Here is a 19,130-nt window from a genome sequence, read left to right as displayed (position 1 = left end):
ATGTCCTTCCCTCCACTCCTCCTCCTCCTCCTCCTTTTCTCTGGGTTTGACACTTGCGTCCTGCCAGAGTCTGTTAGTGGCGTCGTGGCGGCAGCTTGCTTGAGGTCTCTGTACTCCCAAACATGCTCACGGGATCAGGCAGACTCTGCATTGTTCATGGCAACACATGCTTACGTCATGAACATGTTCACTTATTTCCAGACGAAGTCTGACTTCACATCGATCTGTGTTGGGTCACCAGTGACGCCACTTCAGAACAGAACCTGGACCTGGATAGAGACACAGATTTAAGAGCTTTTTAAATTAAAGTTTAAAACACCAACTTAAAACTTCCTGAATGCCCATCACAACTATATAGTCATTATTAATCATTTTGATGTTTCGTGGTCTGAAGGCACAACTTCAGATGTCTGAGTCCAAAATTAAAATATATTTTAAACCATTTACTATAAGTTAACAGCTAAAATGACCTTGTTTCATTTTAACTGGGTTAAAATTACTGGTTAAAGCAGCTTAAAGTTAATTTTATTATTACAAAGCAGGTTATTTTTTAATCAAAATGAAATGTTGCTTAAATATTTGTTATAATCTGCTTAGAACATGTATTTCTGGTTCAGAGCAATCTAAACTTCACAGTTTAGCTCAAAGTTAGCCAAAAATACTTTTCACATCATTAAAGATGTTTAATAGTGTTCTGACAAAGCTGATTTGAAAGTCAGAGTATGGCTAGGAAACATGTATGATGTCATAAAGCAGATTTATGTCATATCTAGAAAGAGGTCAAAGGGAAAGCTTCCACATATTAAAAGATTTGGAATTGCATCAGAACCTGCCAGAATTTCAATTTTGAGTTGTTGTGTACACATTTGAATAAACAAACGTTACCTCTGTCAGTTAGCTGAGGTAAGAAGCATTTTGAAATTGGTCTGTCCGGGCTACAAAACAGTTTAAAATTCAGCCAAACTGGTTTTTAAATTCTGGCATGAACTGTTTTATAGACAGACACTTTGTGTTTTACTTCACTTTCTGAAGGTGCAGGTATGAAATAAAGTGTGTGTGGAATCTTTTTGGATTCTTGGTTTCACATCAAGCTGACACATCCTGTCTGCTTTTATAAATGTGTGTTATGTTCACGTGCATCTGCTGTGTGCACTCCCTGGTACAGATGCTGACATCAGTCCTTACTGGGGAGGGGGCTCGGTCCCAGAGCCTCAGGGCTCCATCTGTTGTCATGCAAAACATCACGTTCCCGAGAGAAAGACAGGGTAAAAGAGGATGAGCAGAGACAGATTTAAAGAGATAGCGACTTCTGCTGTGCACAAGAATAATAAGAATAATAATAATAAAAAAGTTACTTTGAGTAACCCTACATTAATTACTCACCAAACAGGTTAAGTGCATCAGCAGATTTAAATCATCCACATCTTTAAAAATGGACCGTTTCCTTTTCAAAAACAATTAATTGACAACTTTAACCTCCTGGAAGATGGTGAACCTGCAGGACTCACTGGAGGCGATTGTAGGACGTTTCAGACACGTTTCGGACATTGGCCACCAACCTGGGTTATTTTGGACCCTGAATATAGGACATTTTGGACATGAACTACAAATGCTGTTTTTTTTTTTTCATGACTTTCTAGGGGTTTTTTTTTTTTTTTTAGATTTTACTTAATTTCTTCAGAAATAACAAGATCACATGTTGAAGTATCACACTTGTCACAGTGTATCATACGGTCGTACATACAAAACATATAACAGTATACGCACAAGGAATCTGTAAGATCTAGATCAGTTGTTAGTCCATTTGTGGTAATAACATCCTCAATTTTAAGAGAAATGTCTTCAAATTTGGTCTGTTTTTTGTATTCAATTCAGTAACTGCACATAAGTTCCATGTTGTAGCCAATAAATAAATAAAATATCATATAAAACCTAAAATATATGTAACACCTATAAAAAAAAAAGTATTTTGAAATCTGGCCCATGTCTGAAATGTCTACCCAGGAAGGATAACCATGTCCGATCTGATCTGATCCCAGGTTGGTGGCCAATGTCAAACGCCTGTGTCTTCTGTGCTACAGAAGCGAGGATTGTCTCGCAAAATCTGACCTGGGTCCCCCTCTGTTTTTTTTGTTTGTTTGTTTGTTTGTTTGTTTTTGTTTTTTTGCCATGTCCATTACAGGCTCCATCCTACTACCTGTTCACATACAGGTGATAAAAAGTGATAAACAATTAAAAAAAACAAACAATTCTAGCTGTGAAAACTAAAAAAATGCTTCAGTTAATTGAGTTCCAGCTGCTGTTCTTACTTTGGTGTATTTTTACTTTCTAATTTGTATTCTTTCCTTCTTTTGCTTTGCTGTGAACGAGTTGTGAGCTATTTGAGTTCCTTCTATTTGGTGATAAACTCGCTCCCCAGCTGGGATCTGCTTTTTCTCTCCTCTTTTCATCGCTGAAGTTGATCTAACTAAAGAAATGAAACCGGGCCTCTCTGGGCTCTGGATTCAGATGCACAGAAATCTTGCAGAGGCTCAGGTGATGCATCCATCAGGAGAGTTACGCTGAGTATCTGAGCACGTCTGAACACGCCAAGTGGACTAATGTGTTCTGTTGAGTTCTGGCTCCATCTGGGATTCACAGAGATTCACAGACAGCACCGCCTGAGGTCCAGCACACAGAAATGCATGTTCCTCCGCTTGTGTATCTTTTATCCTTTCTTTATTCTTTTCTTCCCCCCCCCTTGTCGCGTGCCGCTGCCTCAAGCCGACGCACAACAACAGATGGAAAGAAGCAAAACGTGGACACACAACGCTGCGGGCCAGTCAGCTGTCGGCCTGCTGCCGCCTCACTGAAGCCCAGAACCGTTTCCAGCCACGTCCACTTCATTCTCAGCTCTTTCAAAGGGTTTAATGTTAACCCTGTGGATGCCTGCGTGTATGAACAGTGTTTTATCAAACCAGGAAAGAGTCATTATGTCACACGTGGACCTGAACCTGCCCAGCCCAGGCTCTTCTGAAAGGCTTGTGCACCACAATGCAGTTCCGTCTATCCACCAGGAGGGGTGCATGACTTGGAGGAGCATCGGAGACTGTCTGCTCGTTCTGCTGGGCCTTAACAAGGTGTCAACCGAACCGTTCTATCTCATGCCGTTAAATGTTTTCCTGGTTCAGCCCTACAAAACTCGATTAAGAGTTCTCTTTACTGCGTGATGCTGGAAACAAATTTATGATGTGCACGTCAAAGCTGAAAAACTAACAAATATATCCGCCTGATTCGACAAAGATGAAAGTTCTCTTGACATTCATTTGACAGTATTTTTCAAAGTGGGGTGTAGGGCTATTCGTACCGTCTATCAACATTTGGCTGCTAATTAAACACTAAACACAGTTAGCATTAGCATATGCGTTTATGTTTGCAACGCCATATGTGATCATGCTAACTATAGTTAATTGCAGATGTGGAGCTTAGTCTTACAGAACGAACCACACGTCAGAGCAATCAACTTTTAATGACGCAGCAGCAACAATGAGGCTAAGGTAAGCGGCTAACTATAATCAGTCATCTTAAAAAGTTTATTTACATTCAGTGGGTAAACATGTGCATGTTTACCTTCTAATGATGATCATTTTTGGTGGTGACAAGAAGCAGTTTTAGGAATGTGTTTTAGCTTGTCCCATTCAATAACGTTATGTAGCCATGTAGCCTGTTACTGTGCTGGTGTTCTATATCAGTATTACACAGATTCATTTAGTTTTTGTCCTGAGTAAAAACCTCAAAACATTCCAACAGACCAAGTTGGAAAAAAGAGTTCCCCCTTAGGTTATGGGAACAGAAACTCCTCTTCCCTCTGCGCAGCACACACACACACATTTTAATTGTGGAACACATTTATAGGATTCGGCCATCTTGCTGAGATGTGACGTTGTCGCGTGCTGCCTTGAATGTCAGTCATGCTCGGTGGGTGTATGTGGTTTTCTGTGCTGCTGGCACAGACCAGACTGGAAATGAATGAAGATGTTATCACAGTTATATACTTCTAAAAGCCTTTTAGCCACAATTTTCTTCCGTGACCTCCACCACTGAAAGGTAATTTGGAGTTTGGCATGTGGTTCAGAGGACTGGATGGATGAAGGCCGGGTCTCTCCAGGACAAACCGCACAGTCGTTTGGGAAACAGCCAGAGGTGAGGAATTTATTTCCAGCAGCGATCAGAGCTGAAAGAAACCAGCCAGGACCTCTGAGAGCAGTTTAAAGGGATAATGTCCAAGGAGCTGGAGGACAGCTGTCACAGACCAGACATGGTGTTTATGATCTTGAGGTGGATTGACTTCTCCGCAGAGAGCAGGATGGCATCAGGTTCAAGGTTAATGAGGTGATCTGCAACACTAAACAAAAACCTGGACCTCTGTTGACTTTATAATGGATGTTCTCACAGCTTTAATTGCTTGTTCTCACACCGGCGGTGCCTAAAGACCCCCTGACACTTGCACGACTTTGATGCACGCACTTGTACACACTGTGTTGTGCAGGAGAGTAAACTCTTCGTTAACGGGTGTAGACTGAACGTCAGAAGGGAGCCGGCGCGTGCGACTGCGCAAAGAGAATTTTGAAATGTTCAAAAAATCTTTCACGCATAAATATCGTGCAACAAATGTGAAGTGGTACTGAACATTGCACGTTCTACTCGCCAACACTACGTGCAACTTGTCAAGTCGAGTAAATTAGAGGCGCCGCTCGTCTGAATGATTATAAGGATGTTAAATTTATCACAAAAGTACTGCTGGAGCGCTCCTCTGTGATTCAGGTTCAGGAAGCGATTGGAGCCGTTTTCAACAGCCAACTCGAAGAGAAAATGATTAATCTGCTACGAAATAATTATTTTACAGACGCAGCGTCCAGCACACAACGCGTGGCAGCCAGTGGAACAAAGCACGGCGTCCAGCTGGGAACACAGCAGGTGGGATCATCACGGCAATGTGCGTGCAAGTGCGCAGATCAAAGTCATGCAAGTGTCAGGAGGCCTTAAGGATGGCAGCGTTGCTCGCTCAGTAACTGTGATTGTGTCTTTGTTAAAGATGTCAGCATCTCCAGCTACTTCTGTGTCAGTTGGGGATTAAATTTAAGCCATAATTCTCAGTAGTGGGAAAAAAAATACTGCTAAGGAGAACAAAAAAATTGAAGCAACAAAGGCGACTGGACAGATATGCTAAAATGAAGGTGCACGCTCTCTGTCGCCTTTTAATAGCTGCTTCAGTGTAGCCTATAAAAGTACACATGCACTCATTTTTTTCTGAAAAATGTGCCGTTATTTTTATTTAGTTGGGTTCATGTACTTTTGCAAAAAATATATATCAATTTGTATAACTGCTATAACCATAGAGTTATATTATAGAAAGGCCAGAGGGCACACTCACTGCACACACAATGCAGCTGTAATGCCATCTGCCATTTTAAAAGTGATCAAAACACAAACAGTTACATTATAACTCTGTGGCAAAACATCAGTAAAATGCCCGGTTTTACAAAGTTAACATACACACTTAAAAACTTAACATAAAACTCCCAGAAACACTCAGAAAACTCCAGACTGAACCAGGAAGACATAGGTCAGGAATAAGCATGAAAATGAGAGGAACACTAGTAGCCAGTAAACCAGTATTGATCAGTATGTCTGGTATTTATATTGTGTGTTTGTACTCATATTTATATTTGCAAACTGTTATTTTCACTTTTGATACTCTGTGTGCTTCTTACCCTGTGTGCTGCTGTACATTGCTGCTAGAACTTGGATTTCCTCTGAGGGAGTCTTCCCAAGGCATCAGTAAAGTTCTATCTAATGTAATGAAAGACATATGCACATGTATATGTTCTGGTATTTACAACAGCACACCTTCTTTCCTGTTCAGGATCGAAAGACACATCATTCCTGTGCTGTTATTTACTAAAGGCATGTAAAGACTTTTACAAAAGGGACATCTTCCCTACTAAATTATTTACAAGGATTATTTAGAAAAGGCGTATCCTCCTTCCTGTAGAGATATTTACAAGACACATCTTCCCTGCTCACTTATTTACAAAAAGCATGTCTTCTAATAATAGGTATATTTGTAAAAGATGCATCTTTCATGTTAGGGTTTTATAACATGCACACACGTGCACACTGGGGACTTACAAGTGATGGAATTCTTGTGTTGTCAGAAAAGTGATTCAGTAAATGCATCAAGTTGGAAAGATTCCTGTTTTTTTCAGGGGCTTCGGTAAATCTTAATTTTCTTTCTTTTGATTCCACTGTTAATTGTTTACTGGATTTCAAGCTTAACTGGCCCCAAAACAAAATGACTTTAGTCAGCCAATGATGTTTGGAGGCTTTATTTTTATGGACATATCTATCTGTGTCCATGGTGGTGCATCATGGTTTGCATATAAAGCTTTGAGATCACTTTGATGAGCTGGTTCTGCTCTTGAAAATGATCTGCCAGGTCCAGAACACCACAGGATTTGTGGCCTCTAACACCTCAAGCTGCACCTTCCTGAGGACATCGTGGGACATGTCCATCTATCCGCTGTTGCATGTCAGTGTTCTCCTGAGACAAAAACAACACAAAGTAAATAAGACTCCAGCCTCTGAGTTCTTTTTCAAAGTGATCAGAAGGCTTCCCGTATCCATGCCCAGGGGAGAAATCTGGTGATGGTTGTTTTTCTGGAGACTGCAATACAGAATGGTCAGGGAGGAGCCGCTTTGTCGATTGTTTACTGGAATTACACCGTTTTTGTTTATGGGCTGGATGTTCTGGGAATCCTGTCGGCACAGCAGACTGTAGTAAAAGGTGATGGATGGAATCCCGATCATCTCTCACAGGAATTCCTGTGGATAAGAAAGCAGACCTGTTTACTTTGAGAAAAGTTTTCAAATGATCATTATGCCATATATATATATATCCAGTCTACTTCTGATTTTATTTTCCTTCTTTGTTTGCGTTAAAACTACAGTTTAAAACAGAAGGGTTTTATGTTTCATACATTTGCAAACTGCATGTTACAAAAGAGACCATTTTTAGCTATTCAACAAAAGCATATTTTTGTAAAAGAAAAAAAAACTTTTTGTACAAAATGTGCAGGAAAATTTTAGTTTCTGATATACGTGCTGCTAATATTTACCTGGTGGACAAGTGATTAATGCGCTTCAAGTGACTCCGACGTCCCAGTTGGGATATGTATCAATGGAACAATCACATCAGCAGCAGAGTTCCGCAAGGACTGTTTTGATTACTTCCAAAAAGAAGACTTGCAAGTCTTCTTTTTGGAAGTGGTCAGTCTTGTATCATGTTAACTTGTCACTTCCTTATAGATGCAGTAAAACACAACCACACAACCTGATCCCCACTGAAATGAGGATTACTGGCTGATCTACTTCACAGTGTGGTCTGAAAAATTACAGCAGGTTTTCTGAAAGGTGATGTAAGAGAAATGAGTGGGAGGTCTGTAAATGGGGTGGAGCTTTGGCTCGAGGTGGCGCCCAAGTGTAATGGTGTTGATGGTCTCTGACTGAGGTCCAACTTTGTAGCAAATCTGCAGTGAAACAGCTGCTTTCAGATTCCCCCCTCTGTGTCCTGCTGCTATGTCATCAATACTCAGTTGTGTCCTGGTGACTGATAGATGTGTTTTTGCTTTGTAGGTTTTTGCTCAGGGAGGCAGAATGTCAGGGGAGATTTATCCGAAAGTGAAACCAATTAAAGGGGTACGCCTGCAGGACAGAGGGAAGGTGACCGTTTGTTTAAGAGCAATGACGGAGAGACTAAGTACGAGGGTGATAAAGACACTGGAGACGGGTCCTCACTTTGCTTTGTGACATGAGATAATTAACTTTGTGTTTGTCACTCTGCCAAAACTGAAGCGTTACCACACGTCATTGCTGTATCTTTAAACACGCCAATTAGAGGCGTTTGATCACGGCACGATCTGAGCGAGTTCCAGAGTCCCAGAGAGGGAGAAATCTGCTGCCACAGCACTTTATTTATACAACAGTTTGAGATAAGAGCAATAATTTAAAAGCAAAAAAATATTTCACTTAGGCTCCATATCATTGCAAATATGGACTTTCTTTTTAAGTTGAAGCACTGCGACCATAGAAAATTAGTTACATCACTTCAGTTGACATGATGATCTGACATTTACCACAATGCATTGTATCCCTGCATGCATCAGTGCCGACCGCTATTGACCGCCGTCACCTAGAGCTGGTAGGCTACTCGCTGAGAATCTCCACCAGCTATTAGAAAGTACTGATGATGAACAGAGAACTTGTGTTTACTCTCATGGTGATGTAATCTGACACTTCAGCATATTGATGCAATGGTTTTGATTCATGATGCGAAGGACGACGAGTCTTTCGTTTAATATTTCAAACTGCTTAAAGGAACAGTCGTCAGTGTCACTACACAACATAATGCGAGCGAGGTGTGTCAGAATTTACTGTGTACGGAGCAAAATCCTTTTCAAACCTTGTCCAACAGGGGGCAGATTAGTGCAGAGTCTTTCCTCATTAATGACCTTGGTCGAACTCTTCTGGCATTTGCTGTTGAATTTCATGGTGACACAATTATTATTATCAAAGCCAGTTTTGTTTTGTTGTGCGAGCTGAGATGTTTCTGCATTTGAATACTTCGTTGTACTTAATTTTAAGTCTCATGGTTAATAAAAACAAAAACTCACCTCCAGCAGACCAAAGAGAAAAATTTACTGGCTTTTTTTAAACCCAAGAGTCCAAAATGTAAACAACCAGCTGTTCATATTTGAGAAACTTTAGCTGGTTCTGAAGTTTGACAGGTCAACTTGATAAATGACTAAAAATGATTGATTATCAAAATGGTTGGCATTTGTTATTCTGCTTGTTGGCAGAATTCAAATTAATCTTATATGCTGTAATTAGTCATAAATAGTCTGAGCAACTTGAATCTTGCTGCTGTAATGCTGCAAATAAGTTGACTGAGAGAAACCTCTTCTGAGGGTTTCTGTGTAGGCGCTCAGTTGTCCAGGTGGTTTCCATAGTAGAGAAGCTTGAATCTTCGACTGGACTGGGTTGCTTGATGCGAGGACGTTTTGCTTCAAATCGCAGAAGCTTCCTCAGCTAAAATTCTTGCTCTGGTAGTCTGACTTCTGTCTTGACTCTTGTAGAGAAGAATTTTAGCTGAGGAAGCTTCTGCGATTTGAAGCAAAAGGTCCTCGCGTCAGTCAACCAAGTCCAGTCGAAGATTCAAGCTTTTCTACTTCTGAGGGTTTCTTGCCATCCCTAACGGGGAGTAGACGCAGGTCGACCCAGAAGATACTGCAGGGATTATATAGCACATCAGGCCAAGGGATATATCTTTGGATGTGGACTCACTTAGCATGCTCAATCACACTACAAAAAGTACCCATCTCCATTTCTGGTGGAGTTCTGCACTGGCCTCTATTTGGAGGCAGGTGATTGACCCTCAAATCCTCCTCAGCTGGTTTGAGATGATGATCATCAAACCTCAAGCCATGAAGATCTTTGGCTTTTCATATGTTGGCACAGTGCGTTTGAGCGGGGCCTCTGTATCCACTGTTCTTCTTGCTGTATAGCGCTGAACACGCATCAGCCAAACTGTTGTAGAAGTTTAGTACCAAACCCCACAAAGCCTCATTACAGGTGCGGCAGAAGGATCCACTCAGACCTTGGATCAATACTGGAATCGATCAGTGTTTCCTCAGGTGAACTGTTTCTGTGTTGCAGTATACATGTTGGAAAATTCAGACTGTGCTTTTTTCTCCCTCCTTCCACACAAACTGCGTGTTCTCTCCATCATTTTTTTCATTTATTTTTCTGTCTGTTTTCTGTTGCCTTTGATTTTGGCAGCAATAGGTCAGCGAGCACACACCTAGATTTTATGTGTGTGTGCATGTGTGTGTGTGTGTGTTACAAGACAAGCGCGCATGTCATCTTAAAGTGACACCAAAATAGCTACTTCAGCCTCACGTCGGCTCCTCTGTGTATTTAAAGGCCTCAATTAGAGATGTTTAATCACTGTGCTGACTGTCTGCACGAGTTAAGCTCAGTTACACACACAGACTGACTCAGCTAAACACTTTTAGTCCTTACATTGGTATTTTAACAACCAATTTCTGCTTTAGACTGAAATAATCCTTAAACAGTTGAAAGAAAAAGTTGTATGTTGTACGTGACAATCTTTGAAAAGATATAGACAAACTCTGTAAATCGTCTACCATCAGCTCACCATTAGGGGGCGCACAGTATGGTATTATCGGTTTTTATAACAAACCTCCAATGGAGACCTTATGTGTTCATCAGTGTCCTGTTTCACTTGAAAACTTGTAATCATGCCAACATACGGACAATCTTCTCATAACTTAGTGGATTGATCAGACTTATCAAGAACTTGCTATTTCATCAAAAATAATTTGTCAGTTTTTTAATTGGGATCTGAAAATATATTTTTAAGTTTAAATGCTAAAGGTTTTAACACTTTAATGATCCGTGTGTGTGTTTTTGACATAAAAGTAAAGACTTATTACTCCTCAACATATAATAAACAAAACCTTTACTTTGTACAAAGTGACAGAAAACCTTTACAAAAGGACTTGACTTCATGTTTAGACGGAATGATTACTAAAAACACATTTAGTTAAACAGATTTTATATGAAGTTGCATGTGTTTTTCAAATAAGCCCCCTTCCAAAAAAATGAAATGAAACTATATTAAAGTCTTGACGTTTGTCATTTTCTTTTCCACAATGCTGTTTGCCCCACTGAGCATCCTGTCATTTGACACATGAGAAACTGTGCCTGTTGCCATTGCTAGACAAAAACGTATAGGCTTGAATGGTGGATCCGTGGTCCTATCATTTTTTAAATATAGTTAATTTTATGGCTATGATTTGTTTTTGAGGAGATGCCACATTCTTCACAATAAACTAGTCATTCCACCATCTACTGTTAAATAAGAGCGAAGGACTTAAACCAGGATTTATAGCAGGAAGTGAAGGAAGTACATTTTAGTTGGGAGGCTCATTTCATTATATATTTCCAGTTATATATATTTCAAATATATGAACAGAATTATTACTAATGTTATAAATGTTATAAAATGACTTACAGGACTTTTAGCCTGACCCTTGGCCACTCCTGTTTTAAGGAGCTAACATTATGATAGTTTCTGAATGCAGAGTTGCAGTTTTAGTGGGCAGGACTTGTACTGACTCATCTTTCGTTACGACTCAGTATAGCTTAGCTGCTTCCTGTGTGTGCAGAGGCGAGTTGACAGCTGAATCGCAGTGCTGGACCTTGATGCACATCCACACATCAGTTGCCATGGTGACCACAGCACTACCTGTAGGCAGGGGTGTGTTTGTGTGAGTGCTTGTTGGTTGTGGGCCAGAAACTCTTCCTGGACCCAGAGCCAAGGTCACCATGTGATCTTTCTCGTTCCACTGTGGTTCACTTAAGTCATTTTTCTGGAACACAGAGTTCACTGACCTCTCGCCAACTCGGTGACCCACCGTTGCCATGGTAACATCCCCCTCACTCTTGCCCTTCACTGCATTCATCTGTTTCTTCTATGTGTGAAATTCAAATGGTCTTTATTAACAAACAGTTACTTATTGTCTGTTTGCAGAGCAGACCGGAGCTGGCCAATCAAGATTTTTGCAGTTTGTTTCTTTTCTTCAAAGTGAATTTTAATGAATTTGATCAGAACTCATTCAGTCTAATTATTCACTTGTGTAATCTATGTTGAGCTCACGTTAGGTGAACTTTCACATGTAGCATGGCAGTAATACCCTTTCACGGCTAGTCCAATTAGCTATCGTATTAGCCAGCCATGTCACATAATCCAGTTTAATTAAATAATGTTCTAACAGAGTGTAAACTATTCCAAAAACATATGGATGCAGTTTACAGTCAAACGGATTCACTGCAACTGCACTAACTAGCAGGCTAATGATTCAATGGGACACCAAGCTCGCTAGACTGGCTTAGTTAGCCGATAGCTTCCTTATTCCTAAATATCTAACATGAAAATGATAAGGTTGAATTATTTTTTTAAAAATCATTAATTAATGAGCAACATTATCTGATTAATTTTATTCATTAACTTCAGCTACTATTAGAAGCTAACTCCATCTTTTAAAATTACTTGTACTGTTGTTTTATGTTTGCATTTGGTTTTTTTGTTTGTTTGTTTGTTTTTTTAACACAATTTAGACACATTCAACAGAGTAAAAATAAACTTGTGATCTGGGGGAAAAAGCGTCTCCAATAACAGATTGAGCATCAGGAAGATGAACAAATGAAAGCCTGTTTGACACGGTGTGTTTGTCAGCACACTGACATTCAGACAGCAGAAGAAGAAGTGACGCCGTAGACGGTCTCTGTGCCGTCTGTGTGTACTGATGTCTGCGTGTGGCCGGTCCGGCTAATTAGCGGCTCCCTAAACGACTGGAGAAATTAGAACACGTGTCAGCGACCAAATTAGGCCCTGTCAGAAGCCACTGTATTCTCCGTGTTGACGCCGCGGCATTGGTGTGTCCTGGAGACTTGTTCTGATTTAGGGCAGAGAACGGAGCGAGAGCACGGATGATTAATCCCTTTATTAAAACGTAATGATATCAGGCCGAGAGTCAGACAGGTAGGGGAGAGAGAGAGAGAGAGAGAGAGAGAGAGATGCAGAGGATTCTGTTAAGGGGGATTTACACGAGCATGTTTTTCATTCATGCAACAGCACGACCTGTCATGATGTGTGGTGCTGGAGAGTAAACTCGTCTTTAACAGGTGCAGACAGGACGCCACGGGTGCCGGTGCGTGCTATTGCGCACAGAGAATATTGAAATGTTCAAAAAATCTTTCACACATAAATGTCATGCTATGTGGCACGATCTAATCTCAGCACAACGTGCAGCTTGTCAAGTGGAGTAAAGAAGCAGTGAACAGGGCTAATTTGCAGGAAAAAAATGATTAATCCACCACGAAATAATTATTTTATATGCGTAGCATCCAGTGCAGAGCACGTGGCAGCCAGTAGAACAAAGAACAGCGTCCAGCTGTGAACACAGTGGATGGGATCATCACGACACAGGTTGTGCTGTTGCCTGAAGCAAAGGCATGCTCGTGTAAGTGCACCTTATATTTGTTCTTGCGCAGGGCTGCAGGGCTGCGCTCTGAGTTCTGTTATAGCTTATCTTTCTTTCTTTGATCACGAGATGCATGCGCGCATGCGAACAAACCGTCCATGAGTAAATGTGGAGATGTCTGGAGTTATACTTGATGTGGACATGTCATGTCTCTGGCAATCAGTCTGTGAGCAGGATTTATATCCTTTTTTGTCCTTTATTTAACAGAATGATGAGAGAGTTTGGGGGAGAGTGAGGAACTGCAGCAGCCAGACTTTTTTCTTTCTTTTGATTGTTCACTTGTGCACGCGTGAATGAATCATCCGTGAGTGGACTGGAGATGTCCGGATATTTTACTGGATGTGGACATGTCCTGTCTCTGGCAATCAGTCTGTGAGCAGGACTTTCATGGACTATATTTAAACACATTTGTGAGAGAATTTAAGAGCGAGGAGCTGCAGCAGCTGCAATCAGCATTTTTTTTTTCTGTGCTCTTTTTGAGCGTGTAATTTTACTGCATTCTGTACACAGTATAAAAACAATCCTGCGTGATTTATACTTTGGGAACAATGGAGCACAGCAGGAATCATAAATTGGTGTCGGGTAACGTTGTATTATGAGGGTGTGGCTTCCAGTCACGTTGAGTACCGTCGTGGTGCTCTGACTTGCACTGAAACCACTTAATTTCTGCATCAAGCACAGGATGCAAAAAAACTAAATAAATAAATGAACATGTTTAATTTTTGGCGTCCCATTTGCTTCGTCCTTTGCGTCCCTCGTGCTGTTGTGTCGTTGAGCTACATCGTCTTGGCACTGGGTTGCTTCCATGTGGTGTCATCATGACGGCGCACAACGCAACTCGAAGTGGGCCTGGTGTGAAAGGGGCTTAAAGTACCTAAACACAGCAGGAAACCAGGAACTGTGTTTTAATGGCTTTACTGATTGTCGGGCTTTGTGTTCGCTGGATTCTCTTGGATGAATGCTGCTTTAAACGGCTTTGCTAGCTTTATTAATTACAAGATAAAGGATCATTGTTTCTTTGATGTTGCAGTCTGGTTTGCACGCGCTTCTTTCGGCTGGCGCTGCTCTTGAGAAGGTCTCAGATGATGGTAGGACCTCTGCAGATGCTGGTCCGCGTTCCCACATGCATGATTTTTGAGCACCTCTGTCAAATTGTTAAAAACCTGGTTAGAAACAACAGGACATTTTGAGGTAGCTGGTCATTTTGAAATTGTATTTATGAAAAAGGTATGGAAACCTTTTGCCGTCCTTTAACCTTTTGCTGTCCTTTAATGTAGTGGTTAGTTTAGTTTTGTGGTGTTTAAACATTCCTGCAAACCAAAAGACAAATGAAGGCAGGAAGATCATCAATTTTGTCATGTTGTTAATTATTGATATTTGTGAGCTACAGCCGCATTAAAATGTTCTCAGAGATAAAGGTATTGAGCCTTATGGAAGGCGATGGATGCTTTAAGTTATATATGTAGCATCATAATAAATAATGATAACAGCATGTGGGCTGCGCACAGCGCTAGTTTAATGTGTTCACGTCTGGTTGTTAATGACAGAACTAGTTCAGCCTGAAGCTACGCGCTGGGCTCTGGACAGCACTAAAGCAAAACGCTGACATCCTCATAATGAGCCTGATCGTCAGCCTAAAGGCTGCTCGGACAGCCCAGGATTAACTTTATAAGTGGATTAAATCACTGTTAATCTTAATTTACACCACTGATGACATCCATTTATATTCAAATATGAGCTCCATCCAGTAGTTAAAACAGCAGAAAATAGGACTAATGATGTTTACACAGTTAACGGGATAATTGGGTTATGACGATGTTTTTCAGTTAGCAGATGAAAAAGATGCTCTGCAGCAGCTTCACGCACTAATTACACATCAGGCCACGTGATCTATTGACACTGTATTTTTACACAGACACAGAGGTTAATTACTTTGTTTCAAACCATGCAGCCAGAACATGAATTTAAAGTTGGCCTACACGTGAATGTATTGTTTTCTTTGTTTTGCTGTACACATTAATGCAAAGAACATGCACAGTGTAGCACAAAGTGCCGGACGGCTCAGTGGGCGTGTCGCATAAAGGGCGGGACGGCTCGGTGGGTGTGTCGCATAAAGGGCGCGACGGCTCGGCGGGCGTGTCGCATAAAGGGCGGGACGGCTCGGCGGGCGTGTCGCATAAAGGGCGGGACGGCTCGGCGGGCGTGTCGCATAAAGGGCGGGACGGCTCGGCGGGCGTGTCGCATAAAGGGCGGGACGGCTCGGCGGGCGTGTCGCATAGGGGGCAGGACCGCGCTCGGTGGGCGCGTCGCATAAAGGGTAGGACTGCGCTCGGTGGGCGCGACGCATAAAGGGCAGGACCGCGCTCAGTGACGTGTCGCATAAAGGACGGACGCTCGTGGGTGTGTCGCATAAACAGCAGGGCAGCTCGGTGGACGTGTCGCATAAAGGGCAGGGACCCCGCCTCGGGTGGGCGCGTCCGCATAAAGGAAAGGATGGCTTGTTGGGCGCGTCGCATAAAGGCCAGGACGGCTCGGTGGGCGTGTCGCATAAGGCCAGGACGGCTCCGGTGGGCGCGTCACATAAAGGGCAGGACGCTCCGGTGGTTGTGTCGCATAAGGGCAGACGGCTCGGTGGGTGCGTCGGCATAAAGTGCAGGACCGGCACTCGGTGGGCGTGTCGCATAAAGGGCAGGACCTCGCTCGGTGGGCGCGTCGCATAAAGGCCAGGACGGTTCGGTGGCCGCGCCGCATAAAGGCCAGGACGGCTCGGTGGGTGTGTCGCACAAAGCGCAGGGTCGGTGCGGTGGGCGTGTCACACAAAGGGCTACTGAATTAACTGTAAAGATTTTAATTGATAATTAATAGTTATTTCAGTTGTTTTGCTATTTTTCCAACATATCCTTATGGCACTTCATAGAATGTGATAAGAAATTTAAGCACTACATTGCACGTGTTTTCCTATGAATTCCTGTGCTGATGTGCTACCTGTGTTTCACTTAAACCATTTAGAAATGCGCATTTGCCTCTTGGTAAAGGTTAGGGGTTAACGTTTTATAATCGTGGCAGTTCCTCTGTGGTGAGGAAGACTGTCTCCTGGTTAACTCTGACAGGATGACTGAGTCAATCTAGACACGCCTGTGTGTGGATTTGTGAGTGTCGTTTCACCCCAACAAGCACACGAAACTTGACAGATCCTTAGTCTGGTCAAATGGCTGGGAAATCCCAGACGATTGGGGGTCTGAGAACCTGCCTACAGCCTTCATCTGCCCTCACGACTGTTAAGTTACAAGCCATCACCTCTTCCACCTGATCCACCGTTGAGGACTTATTCCACCAGAGCTGCATTAGCTGTCTCATGCTGAGGGTTCCTGTTGGGCCTTCATAGCTACCGTAGCAGCCACGGGGCACACCACGTCCGCGCTGTGTCCAGGTCCCCCACCAGGCATATCAGGCACACCAGGTCCTCCGACAGGCAATCCACTACTTGATCCAATACCCAGGTGTTATGACGTGGAAGACAGGTTGGATTTTTGACACCCAAACATAATAATAAGGAAAAGATGATTCACCACTTTTTATTTTTCCTCAGAAAATCTGCCATCTTGTGTTAGTGATGTCACACCAGAAACTGTGTGGGATATGCACTAAAGCCGCACAAAAATATGTCCGACTACATACAAATCTTTGTGCAGCATTCTACCGTACATTTTGCTTTGAGTTTTTCATGAGAATAGGCTGATTTTTACAAAGAGATGAGAAGGTATTGAGACATTTATGGCAGAGGGTTTAAAATTAGAGACAAATAAGTGTTGTTGTTCAGGAAATGAAATTCACTGAATGTTTAATATGCTGTTTGAGCCGCTCTCTTTTGTCACAGCCAACATTTAATAAACAAACACAGTGAAGCCAAATGATGTTTTGAAAGAAAAGTTTAATTACTGGATTAACATTTGGTGCCGTTTGTGTGCGTAATGTCTGATATCATCGTTGAAACAGACTCTCTCACCTAATTTTCCTCTTTGTGCACCGTTTGTGTTTGCAGTCTGTTAATTAGAATATCAGGAGGCAGAAATCAATTTATTCTATTTGCTGCTGCTGCCTGTCCACGTTTGCACACATTACCTCTGCTGTGTTTGGAATACTAATTATTATCCAGACCTGTTTTGGCTGGCTTGTTGTGGAAGATAACATACTGGTTTTACCTAATTAGATATCTTAAGTAGTCTAGTTAATTGTTTTGTGAGAAGAAATTATATATGATGAAGAAACAACAGAAAAAGAAGTTGTGAAATTCGGCGCTGCTGCTGACTGATAAGGTTCCTACAGGACTGTGACAGACTATCAATCAAAATGCTTTTTGGGGGGTGTCTGGTGATGGTATTTCTGCTTCAACCACCACCAAACCTTTCAGAAAACTCACCATGGTGGCTCAGTGGTTAGCAGTCTTGCTTCACAGTAAAAAGGTTTGATTCTAATCCGCCCGTGCTCAGCTCTTTTATGTTTTCAGTTTGCATGTTCTCTCAGTCTCTGCGTGAGGTTTCCTCTCGGCGCTCCAGTGTCCTCCTATTATTAAAAACACATGCTTATTATGTTTGTGTGCTGCTTACACAACCACTGACCAGTGAGGTATGTAAAGATCTGGAGTTGGCCCGTGGCTGCTGCTCAGATGCTGCCCAAAGCTCCGAGTGTGATCACATTGTTTGGCAAATGTCTGTGATTAGCACAGGTTAAAAGCAGAGTCCCCATTTCCCTCAGGGAATGAATAAAGTGAAGAATTATTGTTATTATTACTATACAGTAAAAGAATTCTTCTTTGCACACTCCGTGGGAGTAACTGCAGCTGCTTTCCATCAGAGGGTAACATGCCTTAGGAAGGGGAGAAAGCTGTTTGAAGCTCCTGGAAAAGACGAGAGAGAGGTGCATGCGCACGAGGGTTCAAGCTTGTCGCAATCACACGTGATTCAAATCCATATGGTTTTTGAAAAAAATAATAAGGTCGGATACTTTTCTAATAGACCTCGTAGTTCTGCAGCTTTGTCGAGGTGAGAATAATATAAAAACAAAACGTGACGTTTACTGCATTGCTGTGAAGATTTAATGATCAACTAACGTTAGCTTAGCCTTTTAGCACAGTTGATCTGAGTGAACACTTTAATTTGTAAATGGTTCACTTCTTAAAAAAATTAACAAATAAACTACAGCTTTTTTCGGAGACCATAAAAGCTCAACTTTAAATAACTTAGTTTTTTCAGGCTTTTTCCGTAGTTTTTTCCCTTTATATATATAAGAAATATTTTTTATTTGTTCCAATCAGGAACATTTGCTGAGCAGACAACCTAAATACAGATGCACTTCAAAAACTTCCATTGATGAGCTGAACACCATGAAGTCCAGTCAGAAGAAAACATCTCTGCTCTTCAAAATTGGAGAAAAGTGTCTTCAACAACAACACCAGAGGTCAAAGCTACAGAAGAGACCTTCATCTGGTCCCAAGAATCCAGCATAACATCACCTGCATCTAAATAAAAGGCTCTTTAAACAGCAACTATTTTATTATTTTTTTAAAAGCTGTTTCATTTTTATTTTAACAGTAAATGAATGGATCATTAAAAATGTCTAAAAATCAAAGTCAAAAGACATTTGCACAGGTCGAAAACTCTTCCCTTATTGTGCACAATTTTAAAACATTCGCAATCACTAGTCAAATTCATATTTTAGAAATGACTCTGTCCTGATCACAACATTAAAGGTAATCACAAATTTTAATGTAATTACAAGTTGAAATGACTCAATTTAAAAAAAAATTCATCATGAGGTTTATGTCACACATTGCAGTCATTCTTAAATTATCTCCTGTTGCATTTATAATAAACATTTGTATTTATTCACAGTGTCTGGTTTGTCTGGTTGAAATGAGATATGAATAATCTACCAGACTTTTTAAAAAATGTACAAATTTCCATA

The 19,130-nt window shown here is 41.5% G+C and overlaps 1 protein-coding gene and 1 long non-coding RNA gene across 2 annotated transcripts in view; one reads left to right on the top strand and one right to left on the bottom strand.

The window, feature by feature from the left end:
- The window catches only part of trhde.2 (thyrotropin releasing hormone degrading enzyme, tandem duplicate 2), a 203,567-nt gene that overhangs the window by 94,964 nt on the left and 89,473 nt on the right, over positions 1-19,130 (top strand).
- Positions 27-18,338, bottom strand: LOC117503846. The gene is made up of 3 exons (XR_004558683.1): positions 18,228-18,338; positions 10,225-10,229; positions 27-38 (listed from the first exon to the last, which is right to left on the bottom strand). It is a non-coding gene; the product is annotated as an uncharacterized LOC117503846 (long non-coding RNA).

Source organism: Thalassophryne amazonica, chromosome 22, assembly GCF_902500255.1.
Source record: "Thalassophryne amazonica chromosome 22, fThaAma1.1, whole genome shotgun sequence".
Lineage (NCBI taxonomy): Eukaryota > Metazoa > Chordata > Actinopteri > Batrachoidiformes > Batrachoididae > Thalassophryne > Thalassophryne amazonica.
Note: the sequence above shows the minus strand (reverse complement) of the source record. Positions and strands in the feature narration are given on the sequence as shown.